The sequence below is a fragment of the Tamandua tetradactyla genome, chromosome 5, assembly GCF_023851605.1.
Source record: "Tamandua tetradactyla isolate mTamTet1 chromosome 5, mTamTet1.pri, whole genome shotgun sequence".
NCBI lineage: Eukaryota > Metazoa > Chordata > Mammalia > Pilosa > Myrmecophagidae > Tamandua > Tamandua tetradactyla.
The window spans coordinates 188,290,338-188,299,799 of record NC_135331.1 but is presented as its reverse complement, the minus strand read 5'-3'; the positions used below and the strand labels follow the sequence as shown (position 1 = coordinate 188,299,799).

Sequence of the window (9,462 nt, the reverse complement as noted above, 5' to 3'; positions counted from 1 at the left end):
ATTTTATGTGAAGTGTTTAAAAATATTTCTACGTAAGACTGGTTCTTGAAGAAGAGTTTCCTTGAATTAGATGGGGATTAGAAGATGGCAAATGTTTGTAGGTTCTGAAGTGAATTCATGGGCATTTTCAAGCTCTTTAAAGACTAACACGTTCATTGAATCGAGAACTAATTTTTTTTTGAGAACTAATTTTATTTTAAAACTTTTAACATTTCTCTTTCTTTCTGTCCCACAGACCCACACCTGTGTTGTCAACTATGGCTGCAAAACAGAAGGAAAATATATGAGAAAGAGATGCTGTTTTTTCTGAAGAGCCTGAGAAAGGGGTAAGAACAAAATGGTAGAACACTACAGGGAAATAAACAGTGAGAGACAACTCATGCATTGGCCTCACAAAGGGGATAGGGCCAGGGCAGGCGAGAAGCAGGTATCAGTGCAAGCAAAGAAAATGGAAACCAGGAAGTGAACTGGGCAAGTGGTACGATCAGGGGTCGTTTCAAGCCCAGCCATGAAGCCAGAGTAGCTCAACAGAGAAGCAGTCCTCCTTTATTGATCTTCTCTTGGGCTAGGGCTGTGCTCATTTCTTTACATGAGGTATCGTGTTTATTCCTTACGAGAACCGCAGAGTGGCTATTACTATTGGGAGAGTGTATATATTACTATTATTAACCAAATGTTATGCTTAAGCAGCTGTGCCATTCAGAAGTTCAATAATTAGCCTATTATTCAGATGGTGAGTGGGAGATTTGAGACTAGGACCTGGGAAGTCTGATATTGGGAGGTTAGGACCTGGGAAGTCTGACATTGGGAGGTTAGGACCTGGGAAGTCTGATATTGGGAGGTTAGGACCTGGGAAGTCTGATATTGGGAGGTCAGGACCTGGGAATTCTGATACTGGGAGGTCAGGACCTGGGAAGTCTGATATTGGGAGGTCAGGACCCGGGAAGTCTGATATTGGGAGGTCAGGATCTGGGAAGTTTGATATTGGGAGGTCAGGACCTGGGAATTCTGATACTGGGAGGTCAGGACCTGGGAAGTCTGATATTGGGAGGTCAGGACCTGGGAATTCTGATATTGGGAGGTTAGGACCTGGGAATTCTCATACTGGAAGGTCAGGACCTGGGAAGTCTGATATTGGGAGGTCAGGACCTGGGAATTCTGATACTGGGAGGTCAGGACCTGGGAAGTCTGATATTGGGAGGTCAGGACCCGGGAAGTCTGATATTGGGAGGTCAGGATCTGGGAAGTTTGATATTGGGAGGTCAGGACCTGGGAATTCTGATACTGGGAGGTCAGGACCTGGGAAGTCTGATATTGGGAGGTCAGGACCTGGGAATTCTGATATTGGGAGGTTAGGACCTGGGAATTCTCATACTGGAAGGTCAGGACCTGGGAAGTCTGATATTGGGAGGTCAGGACCTGGGAATTCTGATATTGGGAGGTCAGGACCTGGGAAGTCTGATATTGGGAGGTCAGGACCCGGGAATTCTGATATTGGGAGGTCAGGACCTGGGAATTCTGATACTGGGAGGTCAGGACCTGGGAATTCTCATACTGGAAGGTCAGGACCTGGGAAGTCTGATATTGGGAGGTCAGGACCTGGGAATTCTGATATTGGGAGGTTAGGACCTGGGAATTCTGATACTGGGAGGTCAGGACCTGGGAAGTCTGATATTGGGAGGTCAGGACCTGGGAATTCTGATATTGGGAGGTCAGGACCTGGGAATTCTGATATTGGGAGGTCAGGACCTGGGAATTCTGATACTGGGAGGTCAGGACCTGGGAATTCTGATATTGGGAGGTCAGGACCTGGGAATTCTGATATTGGGAGGTCAGGACCTGGGAATTCTGATATTGGGAGGTCAGGACCTGGGAATTCTGATACTGGGAGGTCAGGACCTGGGAAGTCTGATATTGGGAGGTCAGGACCTGGGAATTCTGATATTGGGAGGTCAGGACCTGGGAATTCTGATATTGGGAGGTCAGGACCTGGGAAGTCTGATATTGGGAGGTCAGGACCTGGGAATTCTGATACTGGGAGGTCAGGACCTGGGAAGTCTGATATTGGGAGGTCAGGACCTGGGAATTCTGATATTGGGAGGTTAGGACCTGGGAATTCTCATACTGGAAGGTCAGGACCTGGGAAGTCTGATATTGGGAGGTCAGGACCTGGGAATTCTGATATTGGGAGGTCAGGACCCGGGAATTCTGATATTGGGAGGTCAGGACCTGGGAATTCTGATATTGGGAGGTCAGGACCCGGGAATTCTGATATTGGGAGGTCAGGACCTGGGAATTCTGATATTGGGAGGTCAGGACCTGGGAATTCTCATACTGGAAGGTCAGGACCTGGGAAGTCTGATATTGGGAGGTCAGGACCTGGGAATTCTGATATTGGGAGGTTAGGACCTGGGAATTCTGATACTGGGAGGTCAGGACCTGGGAAGTCTGATACTGGGAGGTCAGGACCTGGGAATTCTGATACTGGGAGGTCAGGACCTGTATCCTAACCTATGGGAAGTCTAATATTGGGAGGATGAAACATCCCAAAGGATGAGAATGTCCAGGTTCACAATAGCAACCAAGACATGACAACCCAGAGCCTAGGGTGGATTCTGCTGACATGTGCTTGATGCCTCTTCTGTTGTCCACAACTTCTGATTCCGAGCGGACTCGTTCAGACTTCCCAGATCCCTTAAAAGTGCCAGGTAACCTGTATCAAATCAGATAGTTCCCTTCCTAACCACTAGGTGGTGGTCAGTACTGTCAACTCTAGAGTGTTCGCTGATGTGAACAAGGTAGAAAAGGACAAAAGGTTGGTATTATATTTAAAAAATTTTAATATTCTTTTCAGTTGTCAAACTGGACATACTTTAGGCACTGAGGTGGCAAGTTGCTGACATTGAGATGGGCAATTATTCCAGAAGAGAAAAGATGTGATAGAAGGGACAGATTCCCTCATTCTCGAAGCATTTATTGGCTATCAGTTGTGAACCAGGCACTGAGATAGACACTGCGACCACCAAGGTACAGCGTAGAATAGGGTGGGGCTGTAAACACTTAACCGGGGCATGTATCGACATGGTCATTGACAAGATGGAGATATATAGTGTACTTCAGGGAACTGAGTAGAGGTACCCAAAATTAGAGGTGTGTATGTGTATGTTTGTGTGTGTGTCTCAGCACTCACATGTGTAGTCGAGGAGACATTACAGAAAGTCTAGGCATGAGGATACCACTCCTAGATAAAGACTTTGCCAAATAGGCTGCAGGATGTGCAAGCATTTGCAGAAGAAAAAAAGGGCTGCGTCAAAGATAACCAAATTGTCAGAATGTGAATGATAGTTCCTTAATTTTTAATGACAGTGACTCAAATTATAATCAGTTATATCTTATCACTCCATCACCCTTGAGCTGTATGTGTTTGAGGATTTGTACACTAATCTTTATTTAAATAAGGATTAGTTCCTCCTTTAATATTAATTATATATGTGTTACTGGTTCTGGTCAGATGATATAACCAGCATTATTGTACTCATTCAATAATAAATATGTAAAATACAACAAATTATATGAATAGGAAGTGAATTCATATTGTTTATTTTGGCTGTATCCTTTTTTGGGGGGCCAGAGATGTCAACAAGGAAATTAATTTAGAATTTCAAGCTTGAATAAACTTGATTTTTCCCATCTTGCTCATTTTTGTGTTTTGGAAAGCTTGCAGTTGGGAAGCTGCATTTTATGAGGTCAGATATAATTTTTGTTCTTGTCAAGCCAATTAGTGTTCAGATTGGTGTCATGTTTGTGGCTCAAGTAAACATTGGGGTTGATATTTTCACCCATATTTGGGACAGTGAGAACGTAGAAGCCTATGAGTTGGCTCTGGACTGAATATATCAGAATGTACTCATGCATCATTAGCCCATTTGCCGGAGGTCAATGGGAGCAGTTAGGGTGAGAACTATGCTTTCCTGGTGCTTGGATGCCCTAATGATGATTTCCAGATTATCTGGAAAAGTCAATTATTCACATAACAGTAAGGGTATTTGCACTAGGGAATTAGACATGGGTCTCCCTGCTTAGACACTCAAAAGAATGAAACTCAAGCCAATTGTTTAAGATAGATCATTTATAAACACATAAGACCATGTACAGCAAGGAGAATAAAAACTGCATCGTAATAGTTTAAGCTATTTACATAAGAGCATTTACATTTCACTTCACCTCTATCAATATTTGTCAGTGTTTATCAGTCATCTTGAAAAAGCTTCTCTGGCCAAATGAGTGTCATTCATTAGAAAGTATACTGAGTGTTGCATCCAGTCATACCATAAGGATAGTCATAACCTTGTAGAATTATTAAATATTTATTTATGTGCCTGATAATCAACCAGTTACTCTGAGGGCTTACACATAAATTATTTAAAAATTGATTTAAAAACTTTTTCCTGATTAAAAAAATCTGTAGTTTCAAAGCTGAAAGAATTAATAGAGTACCTCAGTGAGGTTTTGATCATGCCAAGGTAGACCCAGAATTTAGTCAATAGAGAAGATGGAAAGATATAAGTTATTTGCATAATAAAAATAATCTCACATTTCTCTCAGGCAGAATTATAAGAAAATGCTCTTGTGTTCACAGTGTTTTGAAAAAAAAAAACCATTGGGTTAGCAGTGATAAAGAAAAACTCTCAGAACAAAATGAGAAGTATACTTCAGTGAAAATGTAGGCTAAAAACACAGTTCTTTGCATAGAGAGAAAATAAGACTTTTTTTCCAGTCTAGATTCTGGGGGAAAAAGAAACTTTTTATCACTGATTTGCAATGCTAATTTTCATTACTTATGAGTTTCAGGAATGTTTGTAGCTAGTAAAGAAATTAATTATTAATGCAAGGACTGATTTTGGACTGTGAAATTCCTGGATCATGTAGCAGAAGTAACTAGGAGGGTAATTCATACCTCTGGACATATACATAACCAAAGAGAAAACACTGAAAATGAGCTCACAATAAAGTTACTAACCATACAAAGAGAAAACCTACTATGAAAAAATGTAACAATAGCAAAATTAGATGTACAGAACTTCAGAATTCAAAAGTACAGTTTAGGGGTGCATGGTTGGTTCAGTGGTAGAATGCTCACCTTCCATGTGGGAGACCCAGGTTCAATTCCCAGACCATGCACTTCCACCAAAAAACAAACGAAAAAAAAATGGAGTTTAGGAATTATAAATTAAATATGTTTAAATTGTTCAAGTCAATCCAAAAATAAATTAGAAAACCAACACTTTATGAAGAAAGAATAGGCAACTTTGGAAAGAACCCAATAGATTCCCTGAGAAAAATTAATGTAGTTACTTTTTTTAAAAAAGACCAATTAAAGGCAGATTAGGTATAGCTAAAGGGAGAATCTCTGAACTGGAATAAAGATCTGAGGAATTACTCAAAATGTAGTACATAGAAAAATATTAAAAATATGTAAGATAGATTAAAACAGCTAGGGGATATTTGCTAGATAGTGTGATAATGCCAATATAGGAAAAGACATTCTCAGAAGTGATGAAAGATATGAACACTTTTATATTTTATATTTAAAAAAATAAAACAAAAAACCCTCAATGAGTTCCAAGTAGGAGATATATGAATAACTATACACTTGTCTATATTGCAGTGAACTGCAGTATCACTAAAGACTAAAAGAAAATCTTGAAAGTAACTGAAGAAAACATATTGCCCATAGAACATTACTATACTTCCCAAGGGGGAAAAATCACCAAACAGTAAACTTTTAGTTTCAGAAAACTGAAACAATTAACAATCTAAAATTATATGTCCAGCTATCATTCACATGTGAACAAGAAAAACTTTTCCATACAGGGATTCCCATAACAATTTCTGAAAAATGTGTCTCAGGGTGAAGAAAATTGAATTCAGAAGGAAAAACAAATTGGATTCAAGAAGACATGGTAAGCAATTAGATTCCTAAATATAAGAATAAATTTTAAAAAAACATTAACTCTATAATTTTAGCGATATCAAAAATGCACCAGGGAAAGATATATAATAAAATATAAAATAAAGTTTATATTTTAGAGAAGAATGATTAATGTTAGAGAAGAATGATTAAAGTTAAAGCATATAAGGTTCTTATATTTTTTAGGAGGAATGTGTTACAATTAGATTTACTTTTTATCTTTAAAACAGATTCATAGGAAGTAAACAAGAAAAAGGTTTTACTACTTCCTGATTTACATAGTGATATATTGGGAGAAGAAAATTCTAGAAAACTTAGCATTAGATAATGCTAGTATGTTCAAAACGAGAGAGTAAATTCAGTTCCCTAAAATTGTTAGTTATAACAAATGAAACTTCTTAAAAATAATATTGTGATATATACAGTGTCCCCGATTGGACAGATAAAACAAGGCTTTTGCAATTAGAGATTCATTCCAAGGAAGACTACAATAAAATCTTTAATAGTTAATGGCAAGCAAACACAGTAAGATGTCTTACTCTTCTTATTTAACAAAGTTGTCAAAAATCACTATAAAATTTAATTTTATGGTAACTTATAGAGCATATAAAGATTTCAAACAAGTAGAGCCTTTGCATCAGCTGCAAATGCTTTCTAATTTTTGTGCCACTATTAGAATTTATATATAAATATTCTCCAGAATTCCTTCCTTTTATAGTAAATCTCAATGCAGGATGAAACTTGGTTTCAGCTACAATTTCAACTAACGCTGGAAAATACAGTTAAAATTTACACTTTTCTATTTCTACCCTAAAGTTACCAATGACAGACATTGCTAAGGCAATTAATTATGTTAAAAAAATAATAAATGTGGCCACTAGAAGAATTTTCTCAGTATAAAAATCAAAGCTAAATGTACGAGCAGTGCAAACAATATAAAGTGGGAATAGATAAAGATTAACAGGTAGAAAGGACAACAATGCTAGAAATAAGCCCAGATTCATTAGTAATCCCAATAAATATAAATGGGATAAACTCTCTAAAAGCAAATTATCTCAGATTGAACAAAAGTTTATAATTAAACTCTACCTTTTTTTAAGAATCATACTTCAAGTCTGATAAAATGTCTAATATTTATCGAATAATAAGCACTTTGGCTATTGCTTTACTTGTAATATCTTCTTCAAGCCTTACAAAAACTCTTTTGGTGTAGTGTACAGCATGGAATAATTACAGCTAGTCTGAATTGACCCCACACTTATATACTGAACTTCCTGGAGCATGCCAATCACCCTTGCTCAATGCTGTAGAATATAATATGTTAACTAAAAATAGGAGATATCCTTTAACTATAGGTCCAACTGTCTGTTGTTTCAGGGAAGCATTGTTTTTTACTACTAGTTGAATTTGTGATTTGCACCTGTTTTTGGCAAATCACAGTATCTCTTCTTTTGGGAGATTTTTATAGTTAAGGCTGATCACATAGCTATAGTATGCCTACGTGATAAGGTCACTGTAAGAGACTCCTGTTATAAGTAGACTTTGAGCTTCCTGCTGTCAGGGTGCTTGGCACATGTGTTGAAGTAGTTCAAGACGTGGAACAAAGCACATCCTGCGCAATCCAGCACTAAGAGAACAGCAAAGCCTGCCCCCTGAGAGCTCCAGACCCTGTCAATGAATATCTTTGTCCTGCTGTTGCTGTATTATATCCTTTGCCCTTAATAAAGCTGTTTTGTGAGTATAAATTGTTTGAGTTCTTTCAGCAAATAAAAATTTAAGGTAATGAATCTATAATTAATGCAGATATATAATATCAACCTCTCTATTTTTAAAATGAGAACACTAAGGCCTAGAGAGGTTAAGAATCTTCCCTTGGGTAACAAGGCTATTATGTTTCAGAGCAAGAATTTAAACTCAGGAGGTCTGGCTCTAGACTTACTGTCTTCCTCAATATACTGCATTGCATTTTTGGTAGAACAGAAAAATTGAACACAAAGGTAGGAAAGAAATTCAAGGCAAATAAATTTTAATAAGAGGAAAGTGATATAGATTTATAATTGTACAAAATGGACTTCAAGACAAAAGGCAATATTATGGATAGAGAGAAGCATTTGTTAAGCAATTATAAAAAAAATTGCTCATCAAAAAAATGTAGAAATTCTGTACTTCTATGTACTTATCAAAATAACCTCAGCATATATAGGAAAATTTTCAAGAATAAATCAACAAATCCATATCATAATGCACAGTTTAACAATGTTCTCTTAATATTTGATAGTCAATCAGCTTAAAATAATAATTATGTAGAAAATTTGATCTACAAATTAAAAAGCTTGATAATATGGGCACATATTTAATACTGCATCAAATTAGAGAATATGTATCAGTACATATTTACTGTTTAAAATGATTTAGTAAGATCTGTGAACAAAATAAAGGAATTAATATAGTCCATGCTTTTAGGGACACTCTTAGACATAATTAACAAAAATGACCAATAACCTTACATTGGATCAGGAAATTTAACAATGAAATATTTATTAAAATTTCTTCTATGAATAGGAAAATGTAGCTAGCATATTTCTCTGTCTTCCTGGTACATTTCAAAAAACAAGCAAAAGAAAACACCCCACAAGCTCTATTTTCAGAAAATATAGAAAGGAAGTATAATTTGCATATACATGGGAGAATAGAGGATAGGTTACAGAAAATCCTCCTAGCAGAATATTTCAGAAAACATCAATGAAAAGTGCACTTGTGAAGATGAGGGTCTTACCCATGACTGCAAAAACTACACTCAGTGCCGATATTTATTCAGTGTATAAGTACAGTGAAACCAATTATTAAAATGTTGCAATAATTCAGAACAAATTAGTTTGTAGCTGCTGCTCTGTGCTCTCAGAGTGTTCTCTCCATTCAGCTGCTTTGTTTTTCCCTGCCCCAATTCTTTCTCCTGGTTCTTAAATGTTTTGAATATTACCACTAACTATATACTTTCTTTTTTTAACAATAGGAGTGGAAATTAAAGTGAGCAGGGTCAAGCAGTGGAACCCTTCTGACCTGGGAAGAAGGAGCAGAGAAGGTAGGGCTACAGTAAAACTGCACACATACACACACACCAAATGAACCAGATGTGCGGGAGACAGTCTAGTACCGTAGTGGCAGTGAAGGAGAGAGCTTCATGTGTGAAGTGTAGAAGGCTATTCTTGCCTATTCCATCCTGCCTCCATAGGAGGCATAGTGCAAATAATTGTTTCAGAAAATCCAATTAATTCATTGATGAGTATCTTAAAAAGGAAAACAAAATAGTTGTCATAGAATTTCTAGAAAGATATTGAAGAATAAATGAGAAACTGAGCACCAAACTTGCCAACAGATGAAAAAATATCAGAAAAAAAATGATACCACAGCGCAGTTGAAAAGTATGAACAAATATATAAATTAAAATAATAAACTCAATGATTTGATAAATTCTGTGTTGGAAGGATACC

The 9,462-nt window shown here is 37.2% G+C and overlaps 1 long non-coding RNA gene across 1 annotated transcript; it reads left to right on the top strand.

The window, feature by feature from the left end:
- Positions 1–233: 233 nt before the first annotated feature.
- Positions 234–9,007, top strand: LOC143682938 (uncharacterized). The gene is made up of 3 exons (XR_013175377.1): positions 234–326; positions 5,911–5,963; positions 8,985–9,007. It is a non-coding gene; the product is annotated as an uncharacterized LOC143682938 (long non-coding RNA).
- The last annotated feature ends 455 nt before the right edge of the window (positions 9,008–9,462 follow it).